We start from the raw sequence: 8469 nt of genomic DNA on the forward strand, positions 1-8469 counted from the left end.
AGGAGTGGCAGCTGGCCTCAGACTCTGGGCAACAGGAGCTGGTGTACAGAGCTGTTGGGTGATACAGGTGGGAGAAGGGAGGGGAAAGAGTCAAAACATTTGTTTTTACCTAATTTCTTAAAAATGACTGCAGATGCTGGAAATCAGATTCTGGATTAGTGGTGCTGGAAGAGCACAGCAGTTCAGGCAGCATCTGAGGAGCAGTAAAATCGACGTTTCGGGCAAAAGCCCTTCAGGAATAAAGGCAGAGAGCCTGAAGGGTGGAGAGATAAGCTAGAGGAGGGTGGGGGTGGGGAGAAAGTAGCATAGAGTACATTAGGTGAGTGGGGGAGGGGATGAAGGTGATAGGTCAAGGAGGAAGGTGGAGTGGATAGGTAGAAAAGAAGATAGGCAGGTAGGACAAGTCATGGGGACAGTGCTGAGCTGGAAGTTTGGAACTAGGGTGAGGTGGGAGAAGGGGAAATGAGGAAACTGGTGAAGGCTGGAAGTTTGGAAATTGTCATGCCTCAAGAAAAGATTTAGTGACGGTATTTAGGAGAAATATGATTTGGAGATGCTGGTGTTGGACTGGGGTGTATAAGGTTAAAAATCTCAACACCAGGTTATAGTCCAACAGGTTTAATTGGAAGCACGCGAGCTTTCAGAGCAGCGCTCCTTCATCAGGTGATTGTCATCTGATGAAGGAGTGGCATGCCGAAAGCTAGTGTGCTTCCAATTAAACCTGTTGGACTATAGCCTGATGTTGTGATTTTTAACTAGGAGAAATATAGCTGACTGCATTAATATATAGTATTGATTTATACCTTGATAGCCATTTTCTCTTGTTTCATTAGTAATTCTCTTTGGTTGATAAAGTTCTGATGGTTTCAGTTGGAGTTGGCATCCTTTACTCTGTAATGTAAATTGGATCAAAAAGCCTAATTTTGCAGCAAGCGGTTCCACACAATCCCATAAGAATTAATTTAGCAGTCATCCAGCAGAACAAAGCATTCATGAAATCAGTGAAAGCCTCATTAAATAATTTTACAAATAAAACAAATCTGGCAATAAATTAAAACCATATGTGGCATAATAGAATGCATGTCAAGCTAACAATGTACTAAGCAAAATAAACTACTTCATATGCTGTTTTTAGTCTGCTGATCCTTCTGTTTGTGCCAGTGATTAACCTGATGCTTGTCTAACTGCATAACTACCAATTCAGAAACTGAACCAAACTAGAAAGAGGGAAAACTGAATTGAAATGTTTTTGGGAAGGATTTGTGGTAGGAAAAATAAAGGAAGGATTTGATAAACTTTCTGAAAAATGATTTGAAATTCAATGGTCATGTGACTCAATTAAAAATGTTGAATTCTCATGTCCAATTGTTATCTAGCAGCTTGTATGACAATTTGTACTATAAATATTTTATGAAATTAGTCACAGCAATAAACAGGAAATAATGACACTAGCTTTTGCAAACTAAGTTATTGCTGGCTTGAATGCACAGCAATTAAACCTTTTTGTTTGACCATGGAAAAACAAAACTAAAGAGCAAGTTTCAAAACATTGTTTTTTTTAAAAGACTATGCGGATTATTGAAGCATTATTGGGATAAATCTGTAAATTCTGATCTGACTGATAATTGTGCTGAGATTCTCTCCAGAAATAACCTTCTATTCGGCTGTAAGAGATAAATCTACACTATCAAAACTATGCAAGTATGTGTGAAGAGCAGTGAAATAAAAAAAGACAACTTTAATAAAGCTATGGCCTAGAAAATTAATGGCTCCAAAATTCAGCTGTACATGCTACTTAAATCATAATCTTATTGGCTGGGGAAGGGGTCAGTTCTCAAGGCCGCAATTGTTCATGTTATAGGTATGTCCATCTGGAAGTGACCCCACTGGAGTTAGTTTATTGTTTAGCTATAGTGTGACAGCTAATTCCCAAGGACAGTATTTTTGATATGACTTTTATCATAATTGACTTTCTCAAGGTGATTCATGAAAACATTACCAAGTAAAATCAGTTACTAAGCCAGAAAAATGTTAGATGATGAAAACCTTGCTCAAAGATTAGGTTTTAAGAAATATCTTAAAGGACAAGAGATAAGTAAAGTTTGAGGGAAGGTATTTCAGAATTTAAGGCTTAAGCAGCCAAAGGCACAATTCCAATGCTGAAATAATGAAAATAGGGGACTTCTAAGAGGCCAAAGTGAAGGAGCACAGATCTTGGAAGGTTGTAGAACTAAGTAAAAAGGTTGCAAAGTACCTTTTGAGGCATTTGAAAACATTGAGAATTTTGAAATGGCATTGCTGGACAAGGACTAGAAGTCAATATCAATTTACACAGCACAGAAAAGGCCATTCGGGCCATCGAATCTGCACTGACATAACTACCACTAAAGGTATGCTAATACCAATTTCCTGCACTTGTCCTATATTCCTGAGGAGTTACAATATCTCAAGTGCTCATCCAAATATTTTCCAACCTCTACTACCTTCCCAGACAATACATTTCAGATTCCCACCACTGGCTCAGTGAAAAGCTTTTCCTCAGATTCCCCCCTGAATCTCCTGCCCCTTACTCTAACACTGTCCCTCTTGTGATTAACCCCTCAATCAAGAGGAACAGCTGCGCTCTATCCACTCTGTCCATATTCTCTATAATCTTTTACACCTTAATCATATCCCAACTCCATCTTTTCTGCTCCAAAGAAAACAAACTAAACCTATCTACTCTCTCTTTATAGCTCAACTTGCCCATTCCTGGTTAACCACCTGTAGTGCTATCACATTCTTCCTGTAGTGAGGTGACCAGAACTACACATTGTATTCCAGCTATGGCTTAATCAATGCTCTGTACAACTCCAACATTACCTCCTTGCTCTTATACACTGTCATGACTGATAAAAGTAAGTGTCCCAGGTGTCTTCTTAACTATCTTGGTGTGCTCTGCTGATGTCCGGGATCTGTGAATAATTACCCCAAGGTCCATTCCTCTAAGCTACCCAGTGCTCTATCGTTCATAAATTAAAAAAAATCTGTCATCTTGTTTCTTCTTTCAAAGAGCTCCAATACCATCTGCTACTTGTCTGCTCCTCTGACCAACCCATCTATATCTTCCTATAACTTACAGCAACCATCTTCACTATTAACAACTCTACCAATCTTGATGTCTGCAAATTTGTTTAACATTCTGCCCACATTTTCATCTATTTTATTTGTGTATATAATCAATATTTTCAAAAGTTTCCTTCAATTTCATGTATTTTAACCTTCTCAATGACTCTCCCATGTGGTACCTTGTCAAACGCTTTGCTAAAATCCATATAAACTACATCAACTGAACTTCCCTCAACCGCACACTTGATTACATTTTCAAAAAATTCTAACAGCGGTTAGCACTGCTGCCTCACAGCGCCAGGGACCCGGGTTCAATTCCCGCCTCAGGTGACTGACTGTGTGGAGTTTGCACATTCTCCCAGTGTCTGCGTGGGTTTCCTCCCACAGTCTAAAAATGTGCAGGTTAGGTGAATTGGCTATGCTAGATTGCCCGTAGTGTTAGGTGAAGGGGTAAATGTAGGGGAGTGGGCCTGGGTGGGTTGCACTTCGGCAGGTCAGTGTGGACTTGTTGGGCCGAAGGGCCTGTTTCCACACTGTAAGTAATCTAATCTAATCTAATCAATTTGTTAGCATGACGTCTCTCTGATGAAGCTACGCTGACTATCCTTAATCGACCCATGCCTTTCCAAGTGGATATTAATTCTCTACTTCAGAATTCTCTCCAATACTTTCGACACTACTCATGTGAGACTCAGCAGTCTGTAGTTTCCTGGATCATCTTTACCACCCTTCTTGAAAAGTGGAACCACATCAGTCATCCTCCAGTCCTCTGGCAACTCTCCTGTGGCCAGAGAGGAAGTAAATATTTGTGTCAGAGCCCCTGCAATTTCCTGCCTTGCCTCCCACAGCAGCCTGGGATGCAATTCATCTGGGCCAGGGGATTTGTCTGTTTTTAAGTCCAACAGAGTCTCCAATATCTCCTCATTTCCTATATCAAACTGTGCAAGTTCCTTTTACTGAATTCTATACCCAACCATTTGGGCCGGAGAGCACATGGATGCTGCTGTAATTGGACATTGTGTGAATTAGGATATAGTTAATAGAATATAGATTGAATTTAAGTTTATCATGAAGTAATGAGGAATGTTCAGAAAATATGAAATGCAGTCAAAGTTCATGCCTATTAATCAAATTATTATTTTGTTTTCATTATTATATAAAGGACAAACTTTGCACATGTCCCTGGAATAGTCAAATGCTCAGCCGTAAGAGATACGTGCAGATGTTTTACACTGATGTTTAACAGTTCTTTTTTAAAGTCATTTCCTTCACCACTCAGGAGCCAATTTAACACCAGACATATATAATTTTACTATAAAGCACAATGTCTACATGTTGTACCTCATCTGATCATAATTGTTAAGCAACTCCCTCTCTGCCCTTATTAATTCAAGAATTAGAATCATTGTCACGGCTTCCTTTAGAGAGATTTTTCAAAAATCCACATTGCTGGAATTTTTGCTCAAAATTCTTGAGCTTTGAAATTCTAGGCTTCAATGTCTTCCTGCTTCTCATGTGGCTCAGGATAGAAAGTTTGAGAAATGTTGCGATGGAATTGAAAAGTACTCCACGAAGCTATTATTGCAATGTTATGAAATAGAGGGCAAACCAAAAACATACAATCATCACACTTGAGGCAATACTAAAAATTCCAAAGATTTTGGCTTAGTTTCAAGAAAATTATTCAAATTCCATTCTTATCAATGTAGTACATGCACTGGAGTCATTTTTTTGAAAATGAACATGATAAATGAAGTTGGGGCATTTAGTATACTTGGAGAAAATAATCCAATTTTGATGTGTCCAATTAATTCCTGCACTCATAACAAATTTATTCCATGTTGATTAGCTTCCTGCTTTATTTCTTTGAGCTACATTTTGCTGTAAAACCAATGGTATGTTGAAATGAAAATCAGCAAGTAATTTCAATAGGCTTATCACGAATTGGGAATCTAAAGAATTTTGTTTATTTTAAATACTTTTATGGATGTTGCATTGTTGGCAAGGTGAGCCCATTTGGTTGCCCATTCCAAATTATACTTCAGAAATTGTTGGTGAGCTGATGTCTTGAATTATTGTAGTCTATGTGGTGTCATTACATACACAGTAAGTGGGTTCATTTGCACCACTCCAACACTTCCTTTGCAGAAACTGCAACTCATTCTGAGCTTCCTGTTATTTTTAAGAACTTACTTGATTTGCACAGTAATCTTAACAAAACACTCTGCATAAGGTTGAGTTGGATAACTTGCAGCATTTATCATATAACCTAATGGTATTATGTGGACAATTAATCCAGAGATCTGGGAGCATTTAAATTCTGCCACTGCAGATGATAGAATTTGAATTCAATTAAAAAATCCAAATCTGGAGTTAAGAATATAAATGATGATAATTAATCCATTGTTGATTGTCAGGAAAACCCATCTCGTTCGCTCATGTCCTTTAGGGAAGGAAACTGCCAGCCTTACCTGGTCTGGCCTACATGTGAGTTCAGACCCACAGCAATGTGGTTGACTCTTAACTGCCTGATAGACAATTAGGATGAGCAATAAATGCTGGCCTAGTGAGCGACGCCCTCGTTCCATGAATGAATAAAAAAATCTTTTTACCCAATGAAACGATTGTTCAGGTGATGCTAATCAATCTCTCTTGTGCAGCTGTCGACCAGTGTTCAATCTCATTTCTGCATGTGCTAAGTTCTTAGAGATGTAAAACATTTTTATTGTTACTCTTCTGTTTTTTGAATTGACAATAATTCAGTGTCTTTCCTTGATCCCACATTTTTCAAGTTACCAGGTGCCTCATTGATCTTGCATTGACATTATCAGCCTGCACTTTCAGAAATTGCAACACAAAAACATTTTTAGCCAACTTCACTAAACAAAAGTCTATGTAATGGCAAATGATCTGTTCCAGAAAGATCAACACACTGATTTGAGATATTGAACTAATAAAGAATCACAAATGGGTGGTAATTTCGATTGATGCATTAAGCTGTGAAAATGTGTATGCCACTTGCCAAAGATCTCTCAGAGGACAGCTCCTGGAGTATGAAAAATATTCATGTTAGCAGACACAATATAGCAAGCTATGTTTCAACTATAGACAAGTTGAAATAAGGGGACGTACAGTCATAAATTTTCTTGTATGTGCATTTCCAGATCATTTATGATTGGTTGCTAGAGATCAGATTGAAGAAAAGCTTGCCGTATTATGAGAAAGAGTCCAAAATATCTCAAAATAAATTTAAAGCACATTACAAAAAATTAAGGCAAATTTTAATTGCATTATGCTTGGAAAAAGCATATTAAAAGTAGAAAAGATTGAAAATAGACAATAAAATAAAACATTACTTTGGAAACAACCATTCAGCAGTCAACAGGGGTGTCGATGGCCCAGTAGTATAAATACTAAACTTTAATCCCAGAAAACTTGGTAATGGTGTGGAGACCTGGGTTTGAATCCTGCCATGGCAGATGGTGGAATTTGATTTCAATTTTTTAAAAAATTTGGAATTAAGTGGGATGATACAGTGATTAGCATTGCTGCCTCACAGTGCCAGGGACTGGGGTTTGATTCCAGCCTCGGATGATTGTCTGTGTGGCGTTTGCACATTCTCGCTGTGTCTGCGTGGGTTTCCTCCCACAGCCACAGATGTTCAAATTAGGTGGATTGGCCACGCTAAATTGCTCAGTGTCTAGGGATGTACAGGCCAGGTGGATTAGCCATGGGCAATGCAAGATTACAGGGTTCGGATGTGCAGTGGATCCAGGTAGAATGTTCTTCGGAGGGTCAGTGTGTACTCAACGGGCTGAATGGCCTGCTTCCACATATTTGGCATTCTGTGATTCTATGATAAGAGCTTAATGATGACCATAAATCCATTGCCAATTGTTGGGAAAAACTCTTCTGGTTCTTTAATATTCTTTAGGGAAGGAAATGGCCATCCTTACCTCATCTGGACTACATGTGACTCTAGACCCAGAGGAATGTGGTTGACTCTTGACTGCCCTTTGGGATGGGCAATAAATGCTGACCCAGCCAGCAACGCCCTCATCCCATAAATATTTTTTTAAAAAGGAATGGGAAGCTGCCTGTTTTACAATGTTACTCAGTAAAGAATATTTGTTACATTTACCATCAGTACAAAGGTACTTATCACTTACTAGAAAATAGACTGTTTAAAAAATAAACACCATAAAAAATTTGCATTTATTTATATATGACACTTCTTTGTTCAACAATGTGATTTACTGTGCCCAATTCTATATTTACATTGACAAAGAATTCATAAATGGATTTCGATTGTTGCTTTGCAAATGCCAGAGAAGTGAAAAATTATGAGAAAGTGAGGGCTGCAGATACTGAAGATCAGAATTGAGAGTGTGGTGCTGGAAAAGCACAGCAGGCCAGGCAGCATCTGAGGAGCAGGAGAATCGATGTTTCGGGCAGACGCCCATCATCAGGAATGAGACTTGTGGACCGGGGGGGGCTGAGAGATAAATGGAAGTGTGGTGGGACTGGGGGCAGGTAGCTGGGAATGCAATAGGTAGAGGAAGGTGAAGGAGAAGGTGTTAGGTCGGAGAGGAAGATGGAGCCGTTAAATGGGAAAGACAATGGACAAGTCAAGAGGGCAGTGCCGAGTTGGAGGCTTGGGACTGGGATAAGGTGGGGGGAGGGGAAATGGGGAAACTGGTGAAATCCACATTAATCCCATGTGGTTGGAGGGTCCCAAGGTGGAAGATAAGGCGTTTTTCCTCCAGGTGTCAGGTGGTAAGGGTTTGGCGATGGAGGAGGCCCATTACTTGCATGTCCTTGGTGGAGTTGAAGTGTTCAGCCATGGCGCAGTGGGGTTAGTCAGTGCAAGTGTCCCAGTGATGTTCTCTGAAATGATCCGCAAGTTGGCATCCTGTTCCCCAATGTAGAAGAGACCACATCGGGTGCCACAGATACAGTAGATGACATTTGTGAAGGTACAGGTAAATTTTTGTTGGATGTGGAAGGATCCTTTGGGACCTTGGATGGAGGTGAGGGGGAGGTGTGGACACAGGTTTTGCACTTCCTGCGGTGGCAAAGGAAGGTGCCAGGAGTGAGGTGAGGGCTGGTGGGGGTCGTGGATCTGATGAGGGAGTCGCGGATGGAATGGTCTCTCCGGATGGGGGTGGGGAAGGAACCATATCCCTAGTGTTGGGGACTGTTGTAGGTGGCGGATGTGGGGGAGGATGATGCGATGTATATAGAGATTGATAGGGTAGAAGGTGAGGACCGGGGGTTCTGTCCTTGTTGCATTGGGAGGGATGGGGTTCAAGGGCAGAGGTGCAGGAAGTGGAGAAGATGTGCTGGAGGGCATTGTCAACC

The sequence above is a fragment of the Chiloscyllium plagiosum genome, unplaced genomic scaffold (genome assembly GCF_037043375.1).
Source record: "Chiloscyllium plagiosum isolate Xiang-an unplaced genomic scaffold, Cpla_swu_hap1 HiC_scaffold_26, whole genome shotgun sequence".
NCBI lineage: Eukaryota > Metazoa > Chordata > Chondrichthyes > Orectolobiformes > Hemiscylliidae > Chiloscyllium > Chiloscyllium plagiosum.